Consider the following 26969-nt stretch of genomic DNA (forward strand, 5'->3'; position numbering starts at 1 on the left):
GGATGTTGCTTCCCTACACTTAAAACTTGTTGGAAGACAGATTATCCTCCTAGAAGGGCAGATGTTCTCTATTACAGAAGAGGAAAAGCATTTAGACTCTTCCAGTGGTGAATAGAGGCCACAGGTTACAGCTTTCTTTGGCCTTTGCTTTTAAAAAAAACATTCTGCTGAAGGCCTTTTGTTGCCAGTGGTGTCCAGCCAGTTGCCCTTTGTATTTGGTGATGACGACATTGAAAGGATTGTTTTGTGCAGGGACTCTGGACAAAAAAGAGACATTTGGGACAGAAAACCTTTCTACATTGTGTACATACATAAAGATCGCTCTAAATTTGGTTCCTTGCCAAAGGAAATATTTTTGAAGTTTTTTTTTTTTTTTTTTAAATCCTTGAAAATTTTCAGGGTAGTGGACCTCAGAGGCGGTTTGGCAGTGGTGGGCAGGAGGCATATCAATACTACATGGGTCAGTTTTTATAATACTTGCGTTTGAGAATCCTTGCCTTGAATTTTCTTGAAAATGAATATGAAGAGCTCTGTTGTAAACTGTAATAAACTATATCATTAATGGTTATTTATTGTTCCTGTGTGCTACTCCCTATTTGTCAAATAAAATAAATGTGAAAGAAATGAAGTCACAACCATTGACAGCTTTCTATAATCTATGTATAGATCAGGAATATTTGTGGCAAGTGAATAATCTCAGGTACCTTCTTCTTTGTTGTTTTATTTCTTTTTTTTTTTTTTTTTTTTTTTTGAGACGGAGTCTCGGTCTGTCGCCCAGGCTGGAGTGCAGTGGCCGGATCTCAGCTCACTGCAAGCTTCGCCTCCCGGGTTCACGCCATTCTCCTGCCTCAGCCTCCCGAGTAGCTGGGACTACAGGCGCCCGCCGCCTCGCCCGGCTAGTTTTTTGTATTTTTTAGTAGAGACGGGGTTTCACTGGGTTAGCCAGGATGGTCTCGATCTCCTGACCTCGTGATCCGCCCGTCTTGGCCTCCCAAAGTGCTGGGATTACAGGCTTGAGCCACCGCGCCCGGCCTGTCGTTTTATTTCTTTACCATGTTCTCTTGCAAACAATAATAGCTAACATGGGTTGGACATTTGCTTTGAGCTGAGTCCTGTGCTACCCATATACCATCTCATGTAATCCTCCAGCTGACCCTGCTAAGGAGAAACTGTTATTAACCCTATTCTACAGATGTGATGACTGTGGCACAGTAAAGTAACTTACCCAAGATCTCAAAGTGAGTGTGTGGTGGAGCCAGGCTTTGAACCCAGATGGAATGACACTTTGTAGCCTCTCTGTTTGGGTTTTAATAAATGCAAAAAAATTTTTTTTAATTAGCTAAAGCAGGGGAGCTCCAAGGACAGGGCAAGGGTAGCTTAGCCAGATAAAATATTAGATGCCTGGTTCCATTTGAATTAAACTACATGAGACATACTTATATTAAAAAATTATTTGTTGTTTACCTGAAATTCAGATTTTACTGGTGTTCTGTATTTTTATTTGCCAAGTCCAGTGGCCCTAGGCAAGAGGAGTGTTGCAAAGGAGATGAAGGGAACCGCTTAATGTGTTTTGATTATTGTCCTTTGGGATTATTTGTGGTTTGGGGTTGTTTTTTTTTGTTTGTTTGTTTGTTTTTACTTTTTTTCATTTTAAACATGATGATATATTTTATTAAGCTTTAAACCAGAAAGATGTATACTTTAAGGACCTATAATACGCTGATAACCTATCAAGGGACATCCATTGATACGCTTCTTTGCTAGGAATCCAAATCTAATTCATGCCAAGATTTGTACCTCATTGGTTTCTCTAAGAAGTGAAACTATGAGAAACACTACCCTCTGTTTGTTTGATTGTTTTTTCTTTTGAACAACAACAACAACAACAAACCCTTTACCTCAATCTGGGTATATCATGACTTTTTGGAAGCCTTATTCTAGGATCTTCTTTTTAGTTGGGATATCAGTGTTAGCCTAATTTCATTTTCTGCAGATAGCTTCATCATCCCAATTTTTAAAATGTTGATGAAATACTCTTGTGCTTTTACCAACTCCTACTTGGTAAAATCCCCTATCTCTGAGTGGAGTGATCACCCTAAAATAGATGACAGGGGCATGGATATTCCGAGCAAAAGTTCTGACACATTCACAAATGTTTCCTGAGGACATCTGTCTGTTTCCTTCTATGCACATTTTGAACATTCCAGCAGCGGGAATGACTAATGATGCTAAAGCTCTAGAAATTGTCACTTGTTGCAGTTCAGTATGTCAGAGCCTGATTGCAGATAAGCCTCTTTTCTTAAGAATGATCTGTCCCAATCCAACTAGTTTTGCAGCAAGGCTCATTTGCAAGTACCAAAGTCTACGACTTGTGAAAGAATCAAGCCACACAAACCAAACACGGAACGCAGTGACAGAAACTATTGGTCTTAAGCAAGCCACACAAACCAAACACAGAACCCAGTGGCGGAAACTATTGGCCTTCAGTGCTACTGGAAGGTAGCCAACCTGGTTCCCATTTAGGCAGGGAACCAGTTTGTCTCTCCAGTTAATGTCTGAATAAATTACCATTCATGTCCCTGTGGGTTTGGAATGATTGCAAAATATTTCTGAAATCCTGGGTAGAACTCATGTGGTCACTTACAATAAGCCTTGTCCTTCTGCAACTGGTCAGGTATCAGAGAGGTCTCATAAATCAAGATCGTAGTTATCAGGAAAAGTTGTTGGATTCCTAGAGTAGGAACCAAGGGAAAACTTTCCCTTTGCCCTCTGAAATTTCGTTGAAAAATCAATTGACACTAGACAGATTAATAGGATAAATGGCATAGAAGTTTACTAGTATGCAAAGAGAGAAAATTACACACAATGGGGTACAGATGGTTATATACTTCCTTCTTCTTAAAGGAAATGGAGATAGGAAGTGTGGAGATAGGAAGCAGGGAGGGCAGTAAATGATTTTTAGGGAAATTCAATGGGCTTGAAGAACAAACAGTGACCTGGGACAAAGTCCGTTGGGCCCACAGAACAGACAACAATTTGTGACAAAATCTGTTCAGATTTGACAGACTTCAGTCTTTCTTCCTGCTACATGAGTTTCAGTTAATGAAAACTCGAGGAAGAGACCAGAGGTAATTGTTTTCTTCTCTGGAGGGTAAGATTTTAAGCAGATAAGGGAACTTCACAGAACCACTTCATCCTGTGCTTAGGGGAGAGACAGAGGATTGAGAGATAGGAGTGAGGGGAGGTCACAAAGACCTTGAGGGTTCTTCAGGTTCAGCATATCAAAGCATCACATTTGGGGATATAGGTTTCTGAGCCCTAACAATGGGAAAAATGATCTTTCTGTATCATATGAATACTGAAGATTGTTGAAGTGAGCATCTAGTTCTCCCATCTCGATAAATTATCCAATGCCTTTCCCATCTCTTTCTCCTACCCATTCACTAATGGCCTGCCCCCTTGCCCTTTTTGTTGTAGTGAAAACTTAGTAGTAAAAAACACACTTTGTAAAACTCATGACATACATGTAAATTGTATGTAAAAAGATGACATGCTCCTTGCAAGATGCTTGATTCATTGGCTAGCAGAGCAGGCCACTGATAGGTCTGCATACCACGAGCCGGTCTCTTTTGAGGTCACTTATGCTTACTATCATTGCAACAACTACTTCTTCCTCAGAAATGAGTCAGTGGAGATGTGACATTTATTTTATCTCAGCATTTTTACGTCTGTTTCTGAAAAGGAAAAGGTACCAGCCGCTGCAGGTCCCACTCCGTCTCCCAGAGGGATCTGGGCTAGAGGGTAGGGTATTGGATCTGTCATCATACTTTCCATCTGCTCATGGATTGTGAGGTTTATTTTTGTTTTTTGAGACAGGGTCTCACCTTGTTGCCCAGGCTGGAGAGCAGTGGCGCCATCTCGGCTCACTGCAACCTCCATCTCCCAGGTTCAAGTGTTTCTTGTGTCTCAGCCTCCTGGATAGCTGGGATTACAGGTGTGCGCCACCATGCCTGGCTAATTTTTGTATTTTTAGTAGAGACAGGGTTTCACCATGTTGGCCAGGCTGGTCTCCAACTCCTGACCTCAACTGATCTGCACACCTCAGCTTCCCAATGTGCTGGGTTACAGGTGTGAGCCACTGCTCCCCACCAGATTATGAGTTTTGATCTCCAACAGTATGCATTTTCCAGTGAAATTCAGTTTAATAAAATGAACAATGAGATAGTAGCTCACATGTATTGAGAACTTCCCATGTGTCAGGTACTGCTCTGGGTGCTTAGGGTATTCTGTTATTTAATTCTTACCACAACCCTATGAGGTGGGTACTAGGATATCTCCATTTACAGAGAAAACAAGGTGCAGAGAGATTAAGTAACTTGTCTAAGGTCACACAGCCAAGGAGTGCTGGAGCCTAGGTCTCACCCAGGCAGCACTAGGTCTTCATGACTATGTCACAGTGCTTCACCTTGGAGAATAAAGAGATGATGCTGGTGTGGAGACATGCTAAGAAGGTCTTCCTTGCCTCACAGTCCTGATCAATATGGGGGCTTTCATGTAGTTCTGTTTGCATTCATTCTTCCAATGCAGAGCTGGAGTTTACCTAGTGGGATAAGATTTGATTTTCATCTCTGAGAATGAGTTGTTCTTCAGGCTTGTCCATGAGTCTTCATCCTGTTAGCATTCTGAGTACGTTTCTCATTATCATTCTCCTGCAGTGATTCATGAATATGATAAAACCGAACAGCCTTTTCAGTAAATAAGGAAAGCTTAGCTTACAGTAAAAAAAAAAAAAAAAAAAAAAAAAAGTAGAGCTTTCTTTGAATCTGGAGAAATTAAGGATACAAGTGTTCTGCAGTATTACTTAAGAGACTACTGCACCCATCATACTGGAGCTTAAGACAGTTTCTTCTTTTAGTTTTTTCTAAGATGTCTGCATGTCTGTGTTATGCCACTAATAATACAGCCTTTGTTAACTTTTGGATAAAAAAAAATCAGCTTATTGGCCAGGCGTGGTAGCTTACACCTATGATCGCAGCACTTTGGGAGCTGAGGCAGGAGGATTGCTTGAACTCAGGAGTTAGAGACCAGCCTGGGCAACTTGGCAAGACATCATCTCTACTTAAAGAAAAAAACAAACTAGCCAGGTGTGGTGGTGTGCGCCTGTAGTCTCAGCTCCTCAGGAGACAAGTGGGAGAATCGCTTGAGCCTGGGAGGATGAGGCTGCAGTAAGCCACAATCCTACCACTGCACTCTAGCCTGGGTGACAGAAGGAGACCCTATTTCTATTAAAAATAAATAAATAAATTGATTGATTGATTGATTGATTGAATGTTGTATTATATGTGGCATACCATATTTAAACAGGGTCAAATTTTTGGTCTGACTTTTCAAATTAATGTGAATAAGTCATTTTGAAATTTTGGAGACAAAACCTTATTTAAGTTGAGAAATAGACATTCATCCACTAAGAATTATTCTTTTTATTATTCTTAGTGTGTTTGAGTTGGTTCTTGCAAAGAAAATATAAACAAATCCCAAATATGAAAAAATTTCTAAGTTTATATTAAGTGTATTCCATGAGTGACATAGGAAATCCCTTTTAAGAGAAATGGCATTACAAAAGACACAACAAATCTTTTTCTCTTTTAAGTAAAAATATGCATTCTGTTTCTAAGCATTTTCCAAAGTATTTGACAGTTTACTAAAATGAACCTTTCTCCTTCGTGTGGCTTTTACTAAACTTTCTATCCTATAACAGTCATTGACTTCTTCCTATTTTCTGTTCCTCTCTTTCCTTCTCTCCCTTCACTCCCTTTCTTTTTCCCAGTGTTTACTGTGGGCTAGGCACTGTGTTAAATACTTTACCTGCATTACTCTCTTTAACACTCAAAATGACCCAATGAGATAGGTACCATTTTTTGTCCCATTGTGCAGATGAAGAAATCGACACTTTGAGAAGGTAAAGACTACATCAGGTCACAAATTCTGGAAGAGCAGAGTCAGAATTCAATTCCAGGTTTGTAATATTTCAGAGTCCACAGTTTATTGCTTCTCTGTGTAATGAGTAAATGTTTCTTTTAGAATCAAAAATTATTTTAAATAAAATGTAATGAAATGTAATGACAGTAAAATAGTTATGATCCTGGGAGCAAGAATTAATCAAGAATGGACCTGATCTAGGACCACTCTAGTTTTTTGGACAGGCTGTGAACCAGTAGACTGGCACAGATTAATACAGCAGCACATAGCTGTTGAGAATCTAAAAGATATATTCTGTGGCCTTTATAAGCATGAACTTATCCAATGCGTTCCACGAACCCATGAGGTAGATACTATACACTTGTTCTTATTTTAAAGACTAGGGATTTCAGGCACAGGGAGGTAAAGTAACCTGTGGAAGGTCCTGCTCAGAATCAGTGGAAGAACAAGGGTTCTGCCTTCATTCCTAGCATTCTTCATGTGGTTAGCATAGTCCCCTAACCACAGTGCCAGGATACCTCTTGTGTGTGGTCCCTAAGTGCTCTTCTGCATGTTTCTTTCTTTCTTTTCTTTTCTTTTCTTTTCTTTTCTTTTCTTTTGTTTTTTTGAGATGGAGTTTCGCTCCTGTTGCCCAGGCTGGAGTGCAATGGTGTGATCTTGGCTTACCACAACCTCTGCCTCCTGGGCTCAAGCTATTCTCCTGCCTTAGCCTTCCAAGTATCTGGGATTACACACATGCGCCACCACGCCCGGCTAATTTTGCAGTTTTAGTAGAAATGCGGTTTCTCCGTGTTGTTCAGGCTGGTCTCAAACTCCCGACCTCAGGTGATCCACCCACCTCGGCCTCCCAAAATGCTGGGATTACAGGCATGAGTCACCGCACCCAGCCTCTTTTGCATGTTTCTTGGGGAATGCAGAGTCAGGTAACTTTACAACTAGCCATTTACTTGGAATTCAGATCCACAGCATAGAAAAGACCGTAGTGGATGCTTTCCCTATGGAGAGAATCCAATAACTATCAAGCCATATATTCTTTGTTTTTTTTTTCTTTTTCTTTTTTTTTTTTTTTTTTTTGAGATAGAGTTTTGTTGCCCAGGCTGGAGTGCAGTGACGCGATCTCAGCTCACTGCAACCTCTGCTTCCCAGGCTCAAGCGATTCTCCTGCCTCAGCCTCCTGAGTAGCTGGGATTACAGGTGCCCACCACCATGCCCGGCTAATTTTTGTATTTTTAGTAGAGATGGGGTTTCACCATGTTGGCCAGGCTGGTCTCGAACTCCTGACCTCGTGATCCGCCCGCCTCGGCCTCCCAAAGTGCTGGGATTACAGGCGTGAGCCACCACTCCCAGCCACCATATATTCTTTGTATAAGTGACATGTCTGAAAATAGCTGTGTTTATGATTACGGAGTTAAAGGGAAAAGAATGCCAAAGATAATAGGAGAGAAAAATGAAAGGCCAGTTGAATTCGCCGATGGCAAATGTTAGAAATTTAAGGGTCAATGTGATCCTTTCAAATGAAACACTAAATCGATTTATGGGAAAATCTAGTTTTTTTAGTGTTTTACAAGTGTATTTTTTTCTGCCTAAAATTTAAGAACTACTTTACCCAAAGGTGCCATATATATATATATATATATATATATATATATATATATATATATGTATAGCTTTGGTGAGTTGGTACTTTGTTTTTTAAAAGAAACTTCCTAGAAGCCCTGATCAAGGGAGTTTTTTTGAACTAGTTAATAAGAACACTTTATTGTAATGAAAATAAGAAGTATTTGGGCATGCACCTGATAATTATGTGTTGAATGCCTTCTAAGGCCAACGCTTTGTGCCATGTGTCATGGCCTGGTACAGCTTCCGCTTCCGGTTATGTCTGGAATCTGATTTCACCGTTGATGTCACCACTCCACCATTACCATTCTGCTTTCAGCCATTATCATCTCTTGCCCAGATTATTACAATAGCTTCTAAGTGGTCTCCTGGCCACTCCTTTCCCTTTCTGTAACAGACTCCACCCAGCAGCAGCCACAGTGATCTTTTAAACATCTAAACCAAATCAAGTCATTTATCTGCTTGAAATAATGCAGTGGTTTCTCATCTTATTTAGGAAAATAAAGAATCCAAAGTACTTATCAAGGTTTGCAAGGACCTTATGGTCTGGCTCACTGCCAGTCTTCTCTCACCCCTCCTTTCTCGGCTCTGAAGTCCTCCTGGCTGCTCCAAAGATGATTGCTCAGGGTCCCCACACCTGCTGTTCCCTGTGCTAGAATGCTTTTCCCCTTGATATCTCCCTGGCTCACTTCCTTCCTTTCTCCAGATCTCTGCTCAAATGTCGCCGCAGTAAAGAGTCTGTTCTTGACCACATTATATAAAATAGTACTCACCTCCTAATGCCATCAATATCTATCCCTTTACTCTGTTTTATTTTTCTTTATAACAATTACCACCTCCTGACACATAATGTATTTCATGTATCTGCATGAGTGAATTCAATTGGCCTTTGATTTTCTTTCCTGCTACCTATGACATTCTTCTCTTGCTTATTGTTTATCTTACCTCATTATCCATGCCATATTAGGATGTAAGCTACATGAACATGGGGATCTTCCAATTTTTTTTCAACAAATATTTTTTGTTTGTTTTTTTGAAATGGAGTTTCACTCTTCTTGCCCAGGCTGGAGTGCAATGGCATGATCTCAGCTCACCACAACCTCTGCCTCCCAAGTGCAAGCAATTCTCCTACCTCAGTCTCCCGAGTAGCTGGGATTACAGGCATGCGCCGCCACGCCCAGCTAATTTTGTATTTTTAGTAGGGATGGGGTTACTCCACGTTGGTCAGGCTGGTCTCGAACTCCCGACCTCAGGTGATCCGCCCACCTTGGCCTACCAAAGTGCTGGGATTACAGGCGTGATCCACCGTGCCAAGCTTCAACAACAAATATTTAATGAGCACCTACTCTATGCCAAGCTCTAGGTATCTAGAAATTAATAAAAGAGACCAGGACTTGTACTCACGTAGATTACACGTTAGTAGGGTCAGACAGACAAGAAACAAGCAAGTAAATACTATCATATGAAAGATGGTGATTAGTGCTCTGGAGAAAAATCAGAATATTGTAGAATATGGGGTGATGTGGTTATGGCTAAAAGGATGACCTGTCTTTAACAAGGTGGGCAAGGCTATAGGAGGAGGAGATTTTGAGAGGAAATCAGGAATCTGCAATATACTTGTAATTTAAAAATGCCTTCTAGGCATCCAGTGGAGAGGTTAAGTGTGAGTCTGGAGTTCCATGGAGAAAATAGGCTGACATATAAATTTGGGATTCACCTGTGCACAGCCATTGACTGGATGAGATCACAGAGAGAATGGCCTGAGGGATAGAAGGGATCAAGCCCAAGTTATTGCTCATCCCAAATTAAAGATTTGGAAACTGAGGAAGAACCCTAAAAGAGGACTAAGAAAGATGGTCAGTGAGACTGGGCACAGTCGCTCATGTCTATAATCCCAGCACTTTGGGAGGTCCTCAAGGTGGCAGGATCGCTTGAGCCCAGGAGTTTGAGACTAGCCTGGGCAGCATAGCAAGACCTCCCTCTCTACAAAGAATAAAAAAATTAGCCAGGTGAGGCAGCACACACCTGTCATCCAAGGCTGAGGTGGGAGGATTGCTTGAGCCCGGCAGGTCAAGGCTGCAGTAAGTTGTGATTGTACCATTGCACTCCAGCCTGGGTGACAGAGTGACCCTGTCTAAAAAAAAAAAAAAAGAAAGAAAAAAAGGTCAGAGAGCTCTGAGGAGAATCAAGAAAGTGTTGTGGAAGCCAAATGAAGAAAGTAGTTCAAATGTTCAAATGTGACTGACTGACTGATGGCCTGTGTTAAATCCTGCTGAAAGATCAGGTCAGGTGAGTTGGGAGAAATGACCACTGGGTTTGGCAACCTCAAGGTCACTGATGACCTTGACAAGTGGTGTCTTGGTGAAAAACATCTCTTTTAAGAACTTTTGCTTTAAGGGGAAACAGAGAATTGAGGTGGTAGGATCAAGAGAATTTCTCTTAAAAAAAAATTATTGGAGGCTGGGTGCGGTGGCTCACACCTGTAATCCCAACACTTTGGGAGGCTGAGGCGGGTGGATTAGGACGTCAGGAGATGGAGACCATCCGGGCTAACACAGTGAAACCCCGTCTCTACTAAAGCATACAAAAAATTAGCCGGGCATAGTGGCTAGTGCCTATAGTCCCAGCTGCTCGGGAGGCTGAGGCAGGAGAATGGCGTGAACCCAGGAGGCGGAGGTTGCAGTGAGCCAACATTGCGCCACTGCACTCCAGCCTGGGCGACAGAGTATGACTCCATCTCAAAAAAAAAAAAAAAAAAAAAAAAAATTATAGACTAGGCGCAGTGGCTCATGCCTGTAATCCTAGCACTTTGGGAGGCCGAGGTGGGCAGATAACCTGAGGTCAGAAGTTCGAGACTGGCCTGCCCAACATGGTGAAACCCCGTCTCTACTAAAAATACAAAAAAATTATCCAGGCATGGTGGTGGGCGCCTGTAATCCCAGCTACTTGGGAGGCTGAGGCAGAAGAATCGCCTGAACCTGGGAGGCAGAGGGTACAGTAAGCCGAGATCGTGCCACTGTACTCCAGCCTGGGCAACAAGAGTGAAACTCCATCTCAAAAAAAAAAAAAGAAAGAAAAATTATTGTAATAGAAAACACTAATAACATTGGCCGGGTGTGGTGGCGGCTCACCTCTGTAACCCAGCAATTTGAGAAGCCAAGGCAGGGAATTGCTTGAGCCCAGGAATTCAAGACCAGCCTGTGCAACATGGGGAAATCTTGTCTCTACAAAAGATATAAAAATTAGCCAGGCATGCTGGCACATGCCTGTAGACCCAGCTACTCAGGAGACTGAGGTGGGAGGATCACTTGAGCCCAGGAAGTTGAGGCTGCAGTGAGCCATGATCATGCTACTGCACTCCAGCCCTGGCGGCAGAGTGAGACGCTGTCTCAATAAATAAATAAATAATTTTAAGGAGAAAATGCATAATATACAATCTACCCTCTTAAAGTGTTCATTTAGTACAGTGTTGTTAACTGTGTGCACATGAAAATTTTTTTTTGATAGAAGAAATCATAGGATATTTGATAAGGTGAAAGAAAATTCATGTTTTGGGAAGCATAAAATTGCTGGAACAATGTCCTAGAGGAGATGAGAAGGGAGGGATGGCGAGGCTGAGCGATTTTCCTAAGGTCACACAGCCAGTAAGTGACAGGTCAGGATTCCAATCCAGGTCTTCTGGCTCTCTGTTTTTTACTGACATGTTGCTATACCGTAAAATGAGAAAAAAAATGGCTTGACCAACATGTAACCTTCCTCCTAGTTCTAACTTTCATGTCTCTAACATTTTGATACGCCTTCACCCATCCCAAGGATGTAAAGAAAATTCCCAAGTCAAACATAGTAGCAGCAGCAACAGCAGTAGCACCTATCTGAACCCACAGTTCTCATCTAAGTGCTCACCTATCTCATCTCAACAACTCTATGAATTACTTAGCAGTCAGCACTTGGACTCCTCAATGCCTGAGCCCTTTATAGGAGTCACAAACTGTTTCTGATACCTGGCAGTTTTACTCATTTATGTTATCTGTCTGGCTTCCAAGGTATTTGAGTTTGCAATGCTTGCTCCTAAAATTAACTAGACAGTAGTCTAAAAAGAGAAGAAAGGAAAGGAAGGAGGGAAGGAAGGAATGAAGGAAGGAGAGAAGGAAGACAGGAGAATACATAGAAAGGAAGTACAAAGGAAGGAAGGAAGGAGAGGAGAAGAGAGGAGAGGGAGAGGGAGCTATAAAGAAGGTGTTAATGAGTTGGAAAATCTTCAAAAACAATATGGGTATGGGTACTTTAGTTGATTGCATCATAAGCTATTGTGGTTTCTAAAGTGATTTTATGTTGGCCATGGTCCCAATCTAACAGAGGCTTTTAATATGCTATAGAAGCTATTATTATTCTCCGTATTTAAATGATCTTAACACCTTATTATTGTAATGGTTACTTAGAGAAGTAATTAACTTATTCTTAACACTAGGAAAGTCATTTAATCTGTTCAGTATACTAGAAGGAAAAAGTCCATTTTCTCATTGGATAGTTCTCAATACTAAAACATTTGACAAGCAAATCAGAGACTAGCACAAAGACCATCCATGAGAGAATCAGAATTCTTAAAATTTAAAATCTCAAGATTTGGTCCTTTTCCCCCTAATATGACTGAAAAATCCTTATGGTTCTTCCCTTAAATTAACAGCCTGTGCTTAAAAGTTCTGAGGGAAACACTTGCAAATTACTAGAAAAATGTTACGGTCCTATTTTTTAAAAAATATTTTTAAAAAATAATTTCCTGTTTTATCTAAAATTGAAGAGAAGTTAAGCACCACCGGAAAAGAAAAATAGATTTGCATTTAAAATGCAGGTCCCTAATGAGAAGAAATTCACTTGGTTGACTCACTGAAAGCTGTCTTCTGGGACTCCACACCACTATTGGCACTGTTTTCCAGCATTCTATCTATGAACAAGCTGTGTACATTCCAAGTATATTAGGCATATTTTATGTTTTCAGTGCCATGCTTAAAGAGTACCTTGTTGTATGCTGTCTCTCCATTACGGCATGAACTCTGGAGTGTTTACTAGATTTTTTAAATGCTTCAGTTGCTAAATGAGATAAAAGTCTCAGCCAAGAACCAAGGAACTTGGATCTCATAGGACTTTGCTCCTGTTTATTATCAAAGTAATACATGGCTACATTCTTGTCATTATTCCACAAGATTTGAGGCCTCTGGAATCAAGGTACCATCTTGCTTTCCTCACCAAGGGACTCTGTCCTCTGTGCTCTTTCTCATTTCCCAACTCTGTCTTTCTCCTACATAGATACCCACTTTTCACGCTTTCCAACACAGGTCTGCCCATGCTGCTTTTTGTTGTTGAAGATTTTAGTTTCGAATAGTGTTTTTTTTATTAGTATACTCGTGCCATTTACATGTATATTACAATGGCCAATTTGGGTGGTACAATGTTATGTCAATGTCGAGAAGGCACAGCCCAGCTACAGTCTGGAACACAGTGTAAACAATTCCATGGGGAAATGTTGCCTGGGTTTTGGAATGTTTCTTATGGGTGTTTTTAAATGTCTTTTAAAAAGAGCCTCAAGCAGCTGCAGTGAATATAATCAGGTCACCATTTCCTTATGTTAAAGGGTTTGGCAGAGGAGAGGCCAAGTGTGAGGATGCAGGGAAAGGAAATAAATGTGGAACAGGCAGGAAAGAAACTTACTTGGCCACAGGAAGCCAGAGACCCCGGAGAGGAAATAAAGGAAAAGCAGGAACCACAAACTAGGCTAAGAACCACAGTAAACACAGTCTGAGAGCCAAGTGTTCTCTTATGACACCATCCGTGTTGCTGTGTTTGCTTCTCTGTCCTTTCTTCAAGTAAGGGTGACTGTGTCCACCTCCGGTGGTTCCCAAACCAGGCTGTCATGGAATCAGATGGAAAGCTTACGCAAGCACAGATTCCTGCTCTCCGGATCACCTAGAGAAAGGAACCTGGAAATTTTCTTTTCTTGCTCTCCAGCTACTCCCAATGTAAGTCAACCTGGAAACCACTAATTTACATCTTAAAAGCTGACCACCTTATCTTAGGGAGAGGCCAATCCCTTGGAGAAGAGATGGTTTAGAAGGGTGTTTTTAATTATGTAAAACACAACTGTAAGTCAATGCAAACAATCCATAGACTAACATATGCCAGTCTTAGATCATATGCATTCCGAAAGTTGATGGTTAAAATAGTTTATGGGAGCCGGATGCGGTGGCTCAAGCCTGTAATCACAGCACTTTGGGAGGCCGAGGCGTGCAGATCACCTGAGGTTGGGAGTTCGAGACCAGCCTGACCAACATGGAGAAACCCGGTCTCTACTAAAAATACAAAATTAGCCGGGCGTGGTGGAACATATCTGTAATTCCAGCTACTCAGGAGACTGAGGGAGGAGAATTGCTTGAATCCAGGAGGTAGAGGTTTTGGTGAGCCAAGATTGTGTCATTGCACTCTAGCCTAGGCAATAAGAGCAAAACTCCGTCTCAAAAAAAAAAGAAAAAAAAAAGTCTATGGATGGATCATGCCTGCTATAGAAAAGCCAGTGATGATTGGCTCAATAGAAAAAAAAAACCTGGGCTGGGTGTGGTGGCTCACACTTGTAATCCCAACACTTTGGGAAGCCAAGGCGGGAGGATGACTTGAGCCCAGAAATTTGAGACCAGCCTGGGCAACATGGTGAGACCCCGTCTCTACAAAAAATAAAAAAATTAGTGGGATGATGATCCAGAGATGACCTTTTTGCCATTAAGTAAGAACCAGAGATCATTGAGAAATGTCTTACTTTGGAAATCCGTAAACATACAAATCATCCATAAGGATGGTGTAAAACCACTAGTTGAGCTAGAGTAAGCAAATGATCTTTGCAGATTCTAGGAATTAGTAGACTAAATATCCCCTATCCTCCTGCTTACACTCCTACAAACATAGTATTGGAGGTTGTCTGATGCTCACCCCACTATTTTTATGGATTTTTATCTTGAGGCACAATGGGTTGGGATTAGTTCTCCTAGACACTTGTTGTTCTGATTTCCTATTTCTTCTGAATTCTTTAAAAAAAATTTTTTTTAACTTTTGTGGGTACATAGTAGGTGGCATGTAATGTACAAATAATCACATCAGAGTAAATAGGGCATCCATCACCTCCCCAGTATTTTTCCTTTGTATTACAAACAATCCAGTTATAGTTTTAGTTATTTTTAAACGTACAATTAAAGTATTTTTGACAATTAATTTAATTTAAATGTAAATTAAATTATCACCCTGTTGTGCTAGCAAATACTAGGTCTTATTCATTCTTGCTATGGTTTTGTATCCATTAATCATCCCTACTCCCCTGCCTCCCTGCTACCTTTCCCAGCCTCTGATAACCATCCTTCTACCCTCTGTCCTCGTGAGTTAATCCTCTGAATTCCTACTGTTACATTCATTTTGCCTCCTATGCCTGGTCTTCACCCCACACCAACTCACACACAAACCCCTTCATTGCCTTTGCTGCCCCAGACAAATGCTGTTATCAGAAGTGTAGGGGGTTACAAGAAGTGTTTACATCACAACATAACATTGAAACAACTTTAAAAGTGTATAGTAAATATTTTCTTTTGGCCCTCTCCGTGATCTGGAATTTCTTTTTACTGACTCCTCTCCACCACTCTGGTCTTTCATCCAACTTGAGAGATTTTGTAAACTTCTGAATTCCAAAAATGAATTGCAGGTTCAAGTGTATAAACATTTTCTATCTCTAGAGTTAGCACCAAATTATCTTTCAGATTTACCAATTTGTTATCAATCTGTATGCCCATCAATAAAGTATAATCACTTGATTTTCATCATTCCCTTGCCAAAAATATATATTTGTATTTTATATATTTACTCATGTTGTAGGCAAAAAAAAAAAAAAAAAAAAAAAAAAAAAAAATTAGCCCAATATTTCACTTGCACTTCTTTAATATGAAGAGTTTGAGTATCTCTTCACAAGTTCAAGGGTCAGTTGTACTTATTTATCTGTAAACTACGTTTTTTTGTTTGTTTGTTTTTGTTTTTTTTTTTTTTGGAGACAGTGTCTCACTCTGTCACCCTGCTGGAGTGCAGTGGCACGATCATGGCTAATTGTAGCCTTGACCTCCTGGGTCCAAGCAATCCTCCCATCTCAGCCTCCCAAGCAGCTGGGACTACAAGCATGTCACCACACCCACTAACTTTTTTATTTTTTGTAGAGATGGGGTCTCACCATGTTGCCCAGGCTGGTCTCAAATTTCTGGGCTCAAGTCATCCTCCCACCTTGGCTTCCCAAAGTGTTGGGATTACAGGTGTGAGTCACCACACCCAGCCCAGGTTGTTTTTTTCCTATTGAGTTGGTAGTTTTCTTCAGTTTTCTTATTGATTTGCAAAAACTCTTCACATATGAGGAATAGTAACTCACTGTCATATATGTTGCAAATATTTCCCCCAGTTTGTTTATTCTCTGAAATTTTCAGTGGTGCATCTGATCCCATGAGGATCCCACTGGGCTTGGGATTACTGCTAACTTTTCAGTGAACTCACCCGCTGTTTGGTGGGAAAGCCCTAGGGACATAGAACTATTCATTTGGTGTGAGTCTTTTTGTTTCTGTTGTTCTTTGCTTTTCCTGCTTTTTCTTTTTTTTCTTTCTTTCTTTCTTTTTTTTTTTTTTGAGAGATGAAGTCTCATTCTGTCGCCCAGGCTGAAGTGTAGTTGCCTCATCTCAGCTCACTGCAACTTCTGCCTCCAGGGTTCAAGTGATTATCCTGCCTGAGCCTCCCAAGTAGCTGGGATTACAGGCACCTGTCACCACACCCAGGTAATTTTTGTATTTTCAGTAGAGATGGGGTTTCACCACGTTGGCCAGGCTGGTCTTGAACTACTGACTTCAGGTGATCCACCCACCTTGGCCTCCCAAAGTGTTGGGATTATAAGAGTGAGCCACTGCATCCAGCCTTCCCTCTTTTTCTTACTTTTTTTTTTTTTTTTAAATTTTCTAGCCAACCTTTATTATCTGTGGGACACATTTAGCACTTGTGAATTACTCCCAACTTTTTGGTCTTTCGCCTTGCTAGGAGGAGGAAATAGTAAATTCCCTTTTATGATGCACTGTCTTGCCCCTACCTTCTTGTTTTCAGATCAGTTCTCTGAGACACTTATAAGTCTATTTTTCAGCTTCTACTGTTCTCTAAGTTTGGGGCATGTGTCTACTGCTAGATCATTATTATTTGCTGGATTTAGTTCATTTTGGTCAGTTTGGGGAGAGAGGGAGAAGAGCTTCTTTGAACCTGTATCTAGGCTAACTTCTTCCTCAGAAAGCTATTCTTTATTTTGTGTTTTTCTAGAAAGAACATTCTACTTCTTGGGTCCCCTGGAGGCCACTCTTTCTCAGGGGTGTAGTTTAAAGTGGGCCAGCAGCATGGGAGAGGCAATGTGAGTAAAAATGTACACTTAGGCCACAATGAAAGAAATCTTGATTTCCTCTCCCCGCAAAAAAATTTCCATGGAAGATTTGGTGCCCTTGATGGTATAGGGCCTGCGGGAACACGTAATATTTACACGTTCGAGTTATATTTCTCTCACATAATTAATAGCCATTTATTTTATTCAAATATGCTCCTAAAGTACATCTAGGAGAGTAAATATGCTTCTTTTATTATAAAATATTTTCAGCTCTAATAATCGTTATTATGTTAACACACATATGACGTGATGAACCACGAGCAGGCAGTGGGTGATAAAGCTAACCTTGCCCATTGCCAGTGTTTCCCAAACTTTCATGTTTTTTAAGAATTATCTGGGAGCTGTTAATGCAGTTTCATTGGCCCCGCCCCACACATCCTGGTTCAGTAAAGGTAGAGCCCAGGAATGTGCCTTTTTTTTTTTCTTTTTTTGTTTGAGACACAGCCTCTCTCTGTCGCCCAGGCTGGAGTGCAGTGGCATAATCTCAGCTCACTGCAACCTCTGCCGCCCGGGTTCAAGCGATTCTCCTGCCTCAGCCTCCCGAGTAGCTGGGATTACAGGCGCCTGCCACCGCGCCTGGCTAATTTTTAGATTTTTAGTAGAGATGGGGTTTCACCATCTTGGCCAGGCTGGTCTTGAACTCCTGACCTTGTGATCCACCCGCCTTGGCCTCCCAAAGTGCTGGGATTACAGGCGTGAGCCACTGCACCCGGCCGGATTCTGCCTTTTTAACAAGCACCAAGGTGGCCCTACTATCTGTGGTCTTTAGTACTGGCTTTGAAAAATTCTGGGGCAAGATATCTCAACCTCAGCATTACTGACATTTAGGGCTCAATAATTCTTTGTTGGTGGGGCGCTGTCCTGTAGATGCTGGTAGCAACCCCACTAATCGTGACAATAAGAAATGTCTCTAGACATTGCCAAAATGTCCCCTGGGGAGTTCAATCACCCTCAATTGGGAACCACTGGCCTAGGAGAAAATAAATGAGAAAATGTTAATTAAAAACAGTGTTTACTTTTGCATGCAGCCATTCATACTCTTGCATGGATTTCATTGAACAAATTAAACAACTATTTCTGAGCATCTGGTATGTACCAAGCCTTTTATATTAAAAATATTTAATCATGGCTACCTCTTTAATAATTTGGAAGATGGAAGAAAACAAATGTTCTTATAAATTAGTATCTATTGAGCATATATTTTCCTAAATTAGTATTCCTAATAGGTTTTGAATAATATTCTAGAACTTTAAAATTAATATTAACAAAGCATTGACATTGCTATAGTAAAGAAGCAATTCAGAATAAAGTTGGTATCTTTTTTTTGTTGTTGTTTTTTTTGAGATGCAGTTTGCTCTTGTTGCCCAGGCTGGAGTGCAATGGCAAGATCTTGGCTCACTGCAACCTCCTCCTCCCAGGTTCAAACGATTCTCCTGCCTCAGCCTCCCGAGAAGCTGGGATTGAAGGCATGTGCCACCACGCCCGGCTAATTTTGCATTTTTAGTAGAGACGGGGTTTCTCCATGTTGGTCAGCCTGGTCTCGAACTCCCGACCTCAGGTGATCCGCCCGCCTCGGCCTCCCAAAGTGCTGGGATTACAGGCATGGGCCACCATGCCCGGCCTTGCTTTACTCTTCCTAATAATGAAACTAATTTTGTTTGTAAATTTTACACTTATTCAAATTTAGGAAAATATGAGAAGAGAATGATGACGTACCTGCCGTGATACTGTTTACAACATCTCACATCTGATGTAATTCTAAAATTCTTCCTTAGAGAGTCTATGGTCCATATAAACAACTGTGATACCCAAGCACACTCATTTTAATGTGAGTTTTTCACATGATATTAAAATGTTAAAAATAGGTCAGTATGTAGGGCACCCAAGCATTTAATTCCTTAAATCGGAGACATGAGGAGAAAAAAATGAAAAGGAAGGAAGAAAATAAGGAAAAGGAAGGAAGGAAGACAAAGTTGAGTCAAGGCTGAAGCTCTGTCATCTCTGAGCACTGGCTAGTAAATTCTGTTGAAATTCAACAGTATAAGAGACAAACAGGCGAAAAGGATGGTGAAACCATTTCCAAATATCGAGAAAAAAGAGCCTCTTGACATTCAGGAACCCTGAGAACAGCTGATGTCCCATTGTAGACTTCATCCTCTTGGGTGAAAGTGTGAATAGAGCTCAAGGCAGGGAAGAAGCCTTTTCTCTGGAGGTGCTATTTATGGTGCCCTTAGCCTGGATGGGCTTTCAGGGTAGTTCCCAAGGGTATCATTTCTTTGTATTGGAAATCAGGGACCTCAGTGGGTTAGGAAAGTAGAATCAGTCCATAGCTATTGTCTTTCCCTGCTGTGTTTGACATGTAAAATTGACTCCCAGAAGAGCAACCCAGGGCCTTGTCAAGGGGTAGGGAAAACAGCAGACTGCCCTAGGGTGGAAATCTAACTGAGAGTGCAAGGGCGACTTGCAAAGCTGGGGAGAGAGAATTGCTGGAAAAATCATGCCTAGGGCAAAGCTGAATTCAAGAAATCTAACTTTTGTGATCTTCCTCGGCTGAGAATGAACGCCGCCACCTACAGCAGAGTAAGTCCACAGCTTGCTTTTGAAAAGTGTTGCTCTCTAGGTGGGCTGTTTGTGTGTGCGTGTCCTCTCTGAGGATTTCCAGACCGTTCATTTTCAAAGGGTCATGAACATTATTTAAATATTCATGTGGGGGAGGGGATGAGAGACTGAAATTTCAGACATCTCAAGAGTGAGGGATGGCTGGCCACCCGCCTAATACAGCCCCAGTCTGTGGATCCGCTGCCTCCTTCCCCCTCGGCTGGCTTTGTTAGCACACGCGCTCTGACACCGGGCCACCGGCTGCCACTACACGGAGGGCAGCAGGAAGGCTCTCGCGAGCCAGTGAGTTGGAAGCATCTCTGTCCACACCTCAGCCTCTGAACCCCATCGGGGGAGTCCCCAAACACGCGGCGACACCATTACTGCCACAAAGACGCACTTCGCAACCAGTTTCGGGGTCGCTCTGACCCTAAGGGCAGTCGTGGTGCTAGGTAAGGGACAAGGGGCTCTCTCCCCGCCTGAGTGGGAACTCAGTAGCTCCTGCATTTAAGCGCACACAGGCATTCACACACTTCCACATACGCTCATGCGCACATATGTGTACACCAACACACACGTCCACGTGTACACACAGCGACACGCCACCCCGCCCCAAAGCCCCGTGCGCTAACAAGTATCCACATACCCAGACACAGCGCTCCCCTGAGTTAGGAAATACTCAGCTTTGCGCGCCTCATCCATCCCTCCGTCTTTCCCTCCCTCCAGTCTCTCCATTCATTCATTTCTTGGTTTGTGCATAGATTCCGCCGAAGTCGCTGAGAGGAGAAGATGTGGGTGGATGGGGAGGAGAGGGGAGGGGAAGAGAGAGGAGGGCGGCCCCTGGGCTGGGCGACTGGAGGGGAAGCGAGAGGGCGGGGAAGGGGCGGGCCCCGGGAGTAGGCGGGCGGGGCTCCCCGCCCTCCAGCGCGCCCTGAGGCCGCCACTCCCTGCAGATGCGCTGGCCCCAGCCCGGGGCTGCCGCTCGCCTTCCCTCGGAGTCTCCTGGACCCCTGGAGCGGGAGGCAGCGGCCGCGCGGCGCTGGAGCAGAGCCCCAGGACTGCGCCTCCGGGAGCCGGAGCCCAGAGGTGGGTGTCCAAGCTGGGGCGGGGCTGGAGTGTCCTCGGGTGTGAGGAAGGGGTGGTCGAGGAAGGGCTGGAGATCTGGGAGTCCTCGGAAGCACCGCGGGCTTTTAAAGGGCTTTTTGTGGCCCTTGTCGAGCGGAGCGTGTGCTGGGAGAGGGCCCGGGTGGAGGGGCTGTGGCCATGTGGATTTGAATTCCTAGGTTTGTGGGAGGGCCAAGCCTTTGGCTACTTTGTTCAATGCTTATCGCTTATATATGCTTTAAAAAATAAACGCAGGACTCCGCTTCCCCCTGCATACACACAGAGCTGGGCTGTGTGTGTCCTTTTCAGGAAAAGCAGTGAAATCAAATGTGGTCGCGGCCGCGTCTCCTGCCCCGGGAGCTCTGGGAGGTGCAGCCGTTCCTTCTAGCTCGCAAGGAAGGCGTGGGTCCTGCCTTTTGGGTGGCAGAGCCGGGGGCATTTTCGCAAGTCCTAAACTTTTCAGAGAGACTGAAGTCAGGAAGGACCCGGCCCCGGCCCCAGCGGGAGTCTTTCGGAATAGGGTCCACGGAGCTGAACTCGGGAGATGATGCAGGAGGAGCCAGCAGCCTCTTCTGCCCTGGGAGGAAGAACGCGGTCCGGGTCCGAGCTGAGCCAGTTCGACCTGAGGCTAGGACCTCAGCAGTTAGAATGTGGTATCTTATCCGGGATAAAGCCGGAGTTTGCGTCTCTGTGGGCCCTTCTTGGGGACACTCTGGGGTATGGGAGGAGCAGACCGTGGGGGAGAGTATTGGATAAGCCGTGCCTGAAATGTCCGTAGAGGCGCGCCCGCAAGGGCCAGAGCAAGGAGGCACTGGTGGCCCCGAGAAATCCCAGAGAAACGGAGTGGACGGGAGGGGAGTAAAACGGAGCCCGGGAGAGCCGGAATCCCGCAGCAGGGAGCTGTGGCGCTGGTAGCCGGGTGAGGACTGAAGGCAAAGGGCGAGACGGCGTGCAGCCGGGCTGCCGAGCTCTCCAACCCGGATGCCAGGCGCTCACCAGCCCGAGGGATCCCTCCCGACCCACAAAGAGGGCGTCTGGGAGGTGACTTGTTTAGAGAGATGGTGGATTCCCCCTCTAGACCCAGGAAAGCCAGTTTCCCGTGTAGGGTAGCAGGGGTTTGGCTTTGATAGGCTGCGTGGTCAGATCAGACTTTGACATATTATTACCCTTCCCTGTAGCAGTTTTAAATGCAGCGCAGGTGATTTGGGAAGACTTCCTAAATGTATAATATTTCTCTTTGTAAAGAAACTTCACCTACTCATAAGTCTATACGCCTCTCTCTGTACTGCATCTTGGAATCTGTGAACAAGCCCGTGTCTCCCAGGAAGCGCTCTTCTATCTCAATTCGCGTTTCACAGGCTCCTGGAGACTGCATGAGTACAAACTCCTCTCACCATTGGGATCCCAGGGAATTTGCTTCCTTGTCTTTTGTTCTGATTAGAGTTCATTTAAGCATCACACTTGTCTTTCTGGAAACGTTCTTAATTTAAATTTAACTAAACTTCTCTTTCTTCCAGTCTGGCAGCTTCCCCAACATTCATGAATAAAATTTCATAATAACATGTCTAGAAATGAGGTGTATCCAGTAAGGAGTTTACTCTGTTTCTTTAAACATAAAGACTTGGCCTAAAGAGTGTTTCAAGCAATGCTCCGCTGCCAGCTGTCTCCTCCCCAGTTTTGATCCTTGGACCTTTCTTTTTCTTTCTTTCTTTCTTTTTTCTTTTTTTGAGACGAAATTTCACTCTTGTTGCCCAGGCTGGATGCAATGACGTGATCTCAGCTCACTGCAACTTACCCTTCCTGGGTTCCAGCGATTCTCCTGCATCAGCCTCCCAGGTTCCTGGGATTACAGGCTCCCATCACCACACCCAGCTAATTTTTGTATTTTTAGTAGAGACGGGGTTTCGCCATGTTGGCCAGGCTGGTCTCCAACTCTTGACCTTAGGTAATTCACCTGCCTCGGCCTCCCAAAGTGCTGGGATTACAAGCATGAGCCACCACATCCAGCCTGGCCCTTTCCTTAAAGGACATCTTCTCCTTTGAGTGGAGGCACACCAAGTTTCCTGCAATTATCTTGGACAGCACCAAAAAAATAGTCCTGGGCCAGGGACAACAAAAGTAATGCTGCCTGTCTCCCAGTCCTTTACTTAACAGACTCTGCTGGAGAGTTCATTTCACTTTCTTTTTTGGGATGCTGAGATGCTAGGATGAGAGGAATAGCTGGGCTTTGAGATGGGACAAACATTTTGAAATACTCATTATCTCATAGTTTTGGCATGACAGTTGGCACCACTTCCTGCCTGCAGAGTTTGAAGTTATTTCACTTTCGTAAGTGCCTTATTCTGACTCAGTAGCCTCAGGACCTCAGGCTAATAAAGTGAAGTAGGTTGTCTTAACTTCGTTATCAAATGAGGGAAGAATGAATCCACTGGATTTATTTCTATAAGTTTAAATATTTTCTTAAAGAACTAACATCAAATATTACTTCCAAAAATGTAAACACTTTGGACTTTCTAGTCATTGTAATTATTGTCTGGATAATTACAATAATCTAAACAATAACCATTACAGATTTGGTGAGCTCTTAAAATACTCATGTCCCAGATTTCTATCATGGTTATTACCAGCCTCTGCTTATTAAGGTAATGAGAAATGTTTCAAATGAAGATGAAATTGAAATTGAATTTGGATGGAGGTTGTGTTGAGGGATTTTTTTTTTTTTTTTTTTTTTTTTGAGACGGAGTCTAGCTGTGTCTCCCAGGCTGGAGTGCAGTGGCGTGATCTCGGCTCACTGCAAGCTCCGCCTCCCGGGTTCACGCCATTCTCCCGCCTCAGCCTCCCAAGTAGCTGAGACTACAGGCGCCCGCCACCACGCCCGGCTAGTTTTTTGTATTTTTAGTAGAGACGGGGTTTCACCATGTTAGCCAGGATAGTCTCGATCTCCTGACCTCGTGATCCACCCGCCTCGGCCTCCCAAGGTGCTGGGATTACAGGCTTGAGCCACCGCGCCCGGCCGTGTTGAGGGATTTTAACAGTTGAAACAGGAGCATGCTAAAAACTTACTTCTGAAGACTATGGATAGACTGTTTAGTTCTAGTCTTTAGTTTTATACACGACTCAGCACCAGTAGAATTGGTGCTCTATCTTGAATTAGCTTTTGGAATGATTGTTTTTGATCTTGCGAAACATAGAAATCACTGCTTAGATTGTTAATCAGGGATTCTGTGTCAGCTATTGGAAGTGTGGAGTAATTGATTAGCATCCTAATGAGCTTCAACAATTTCAGTAAGTTTGGGTAGCAAATTGCACCTTTTTAAACATTTTTTTTGAAACGGAGTCTCGCTCTGTCGCTCGGGCTGGAATGCAGTGGCATGATCTCGGCTCACTGCAAGCTCCACTTCCTGGGTTCACGCCATTCTCCTGCCTCAGCCTCCCAAGTAGCTGGGACTACAGGTGCCTACTACCACGCCCGGCTAATTTATTGTATTTTTAGTAGAGACGGGGTTTCACCGTGTTAGCCAGGATGGTCTCGATCTCCTGACCTTGTGATCCATCTGCCTTGGCCTCCCAAAGTGCTGGGATTATAGGCATGAGCCATCGCGTCTGGCCCACCATTTTCTTTGTACTGTGCAAACTCAACACCCAGAGGCAGAATTTCTGTAAAGCTAAAAATAAAGGAACAGCTTCAACTTCAGATTGTCTCACTGGCATGAGCCTCACCCAGCAGCACTTCGGGTGGCTTGGGCCTCAGGGAAGAATGTTACCATGGATCATGATGGGAGTTAAGGTAATCCATATACATGTGTATCTTACTTTGTAAAATAATCCCCTCTATGAACATGTAACATTACTGTTCACATTTTGAACATTTTCCCTTCAAACACATTTTTCATGAGTATATTATAGGAAAGTTAAAACCATCTCTCTTCTATTTATATATTTATTTATTTATTTTTTGAGATGGAGTCTCCCTCTCTCTCCCAGGCTGGAGTGCAGTGGTGCCATCTCGGCTCACTGCAAGCTCCGCCTCCCAGGTTCACCCCATTCTCCTGCCTCAGCCTCCGGAATAGCTGGGACTACAGGAGCTCCCCACCGTGCCCAGCTAATGTTTTTGTAATTTTGGTAGAAACGGTGTTTCACCGTGTTAGCTAGCATGGTCTCGATCTCCTGACCTTGTGATCCGCCCGCCTCGGCCTCCCAAAGTGCTGGGATTACAGACGTGAGCCACCGTGCCCGGGAAAGCCATCATTATTCTAAAAGGAAAATCTACCATTTTGCTCAGAGAGAAAGTTACTGAGTTTGTCTATGTGATTTTAAGTAGTATTTGATTAGAGTATTAAAGAAATGGGATACTTCAAGTAACATAACACCTGATATTTAAATTTAAGTTTTAAAAATGTATTTTACCCATTGTTAATGTTGCTAATGAAAGTGTTTCTAAGTCGTAACCCCTGGTTAGCTATTCTGCCTTCTTGCCTTGATAAGTTGACTGGTGGTGAATGTGCTGTTGTCCTTCCAATGACAGCTCAGGATTTTGTGGTCATCTCAGCATAATATTAGCATAGATATGAGTTGTGATTTTATAGGATTATGAAACTATAATTGTGGAACTCCTGCACGGCAGACTCTGGAGGCTAGTTTTTTAGAAAACTAAAATCCCCGGTATAAGCTTAATTTCTGTCATTTGCCTCATTTTCTTGAAAGTTGAGTGCCAGAAGAGAAAAGGATCGAGTCTCTCTTTTCTTTCTACAATAAAACAGAATGTACTTTCTCCAGGGCTTGGTTCCTTTTTCCTGTTGAGGTGGATTCTGAGATTGAGGAGGGGCTGGAGAAAACAGAGCGTGAGGGAAAGAGACTGAGAACATACTCAGGGTGCCCTCGCCTCTTTTTCCCTTTTGTGCTCCTGTCTCCCATCTAGGAGCACCAGGGCTACCAGTCCTTGTGGGAACAAGTTTGAGTAGGATCAAGAGACATGTAACTGGACCAGGCGCGGTGGCTCACACCTGTAATCCTGGCACTTTAGGAGGCTGAGGCAGGTGGATCACTCAAGGTCAGGATTTCGAGACCAGCCTGGCCAACGTGGTGAAACCCCGCCTCTACTAAAAGAATACAAAAATTAGCCAGGTGTGGTGGCAGGTGCCTGTAATCCCAGCTACTTGAGAGTTTGAAGCAGGAGAATTGCTTGAACCTGGGAGGCAGAGGTTGTAGTGAGCCGAGGTGGAGCCACTGCACTCCAGCCTGGTGACAGAGCGAGAACTCTGTCTCAGAAAAAAAAAAAAAAGAGAGAGAGAAAAAAGAGTCATGTAATTGGAATTTGTTCCCATCTTGGTGATAGTCTCAGAGTGCCTCACATAGGCCATGCAACTGGAGAAGGTGCCCTGTGGAGGCAGAATGCTGCTGCTGGGGTCCTTAACCAGGCAGAGGGTGGGTATGAGGATGAGATGATGTAGCTTTTTTTGAGTAGGTTTGAGGGGTTGGGTTTTTTTGTTTGTTTTTTCTTCTAAGTCTTGGAAGCATGCATGAACTGGTTGAGGGGAGTGTGACATGAATGCCAGGGAAGGGGAGAGACCTGTAGAACTTACTGGGGAAGGCCACTATGCTTTGAACCCCCTTTTTTTTCTTAGATATGGGCAGGGGCTTTGTGGTTGTTTTTGATGCCTGATTGGAGCAGATGGGGTGGCAAGGCCAAATATGCAGATATTGTAGTGCCCCCTTTATCCAGAACCATGATGTGACCAAAGCACCCTAGTGCCTCAGCCAAGTTCTCTGTGAGATCTTGGTCTGTCACATAAACAAAATCTTAGTTCATTCATCTATACAAATGAGATACCGAAACCTACCTGTTTCAAAACTTGTGTAAAATCAGATGGATATGGAAGCACCTTGTACATGTTGTATTCCCCCCAAAGTTGGTTGTTCTTAAATTAACCAAAGCCTTCTTTCATCTTCATTACAGATGCAAATGATAAGCAAACAGTTTTTAATTAATTAATTAATTTATTTATTGAGACAGGGTCTCACTCTGTCACCCAGGCTGGAGTGCAGTTGTGCGATCATAGCTCACTGCAGTCTCGAACTTCTGGGCTCAAGCGATCCTCTGGTCTCAGCCTCTTGAGTAGCTGGGACTACAGGTGCATGCCACCATGCCTGGCTGTTTTTCTGTTGTTTGTAGAGACAGGGTCTCACT

General features: G+C 43.3%; 1 protein-coding gene across 12 annotated transcripts in view; it reads left to right on the forward strand.

Moving 5' to 3' along the window:
* Positions 1-26969, forward strand: part of LOC105481052 (PALM2 and AKAP2 fusion) — a 545532-nt gene that overhangs the window by 404486 nt on the left and 114077 nt on the right. For 2 of the 12 annotated variants that reach the window (XM_071078134.1, XM_011740325.2), the window contains exon 1: positions 20530-20764. The exons of the other annotated variants lie outside the window; for them this stretch is intronic. The gene's annotated coding sequence lies outside the window, so the exon portion shown is untranslated. Of the gene's footprint in view, positions 1-20529; positions 20765-26969 lie in introns of those variants that run through there. 12 annotated transcript variants of the gene reach the window in all.

Source organism: Macaca nemestrina, chromosome 14, assembly GCF_043159975.1.
Source record: "Macaca nemestrina isolate mMacNem1 chromosome 14, mMacNem.hap1, whole genome shotgun sequence".
NCBI lineage: Eukaryota > Metazoa > Chordata > Mammalia > Primates > Cercopithecidae > Macaca > Macaca nemestrina.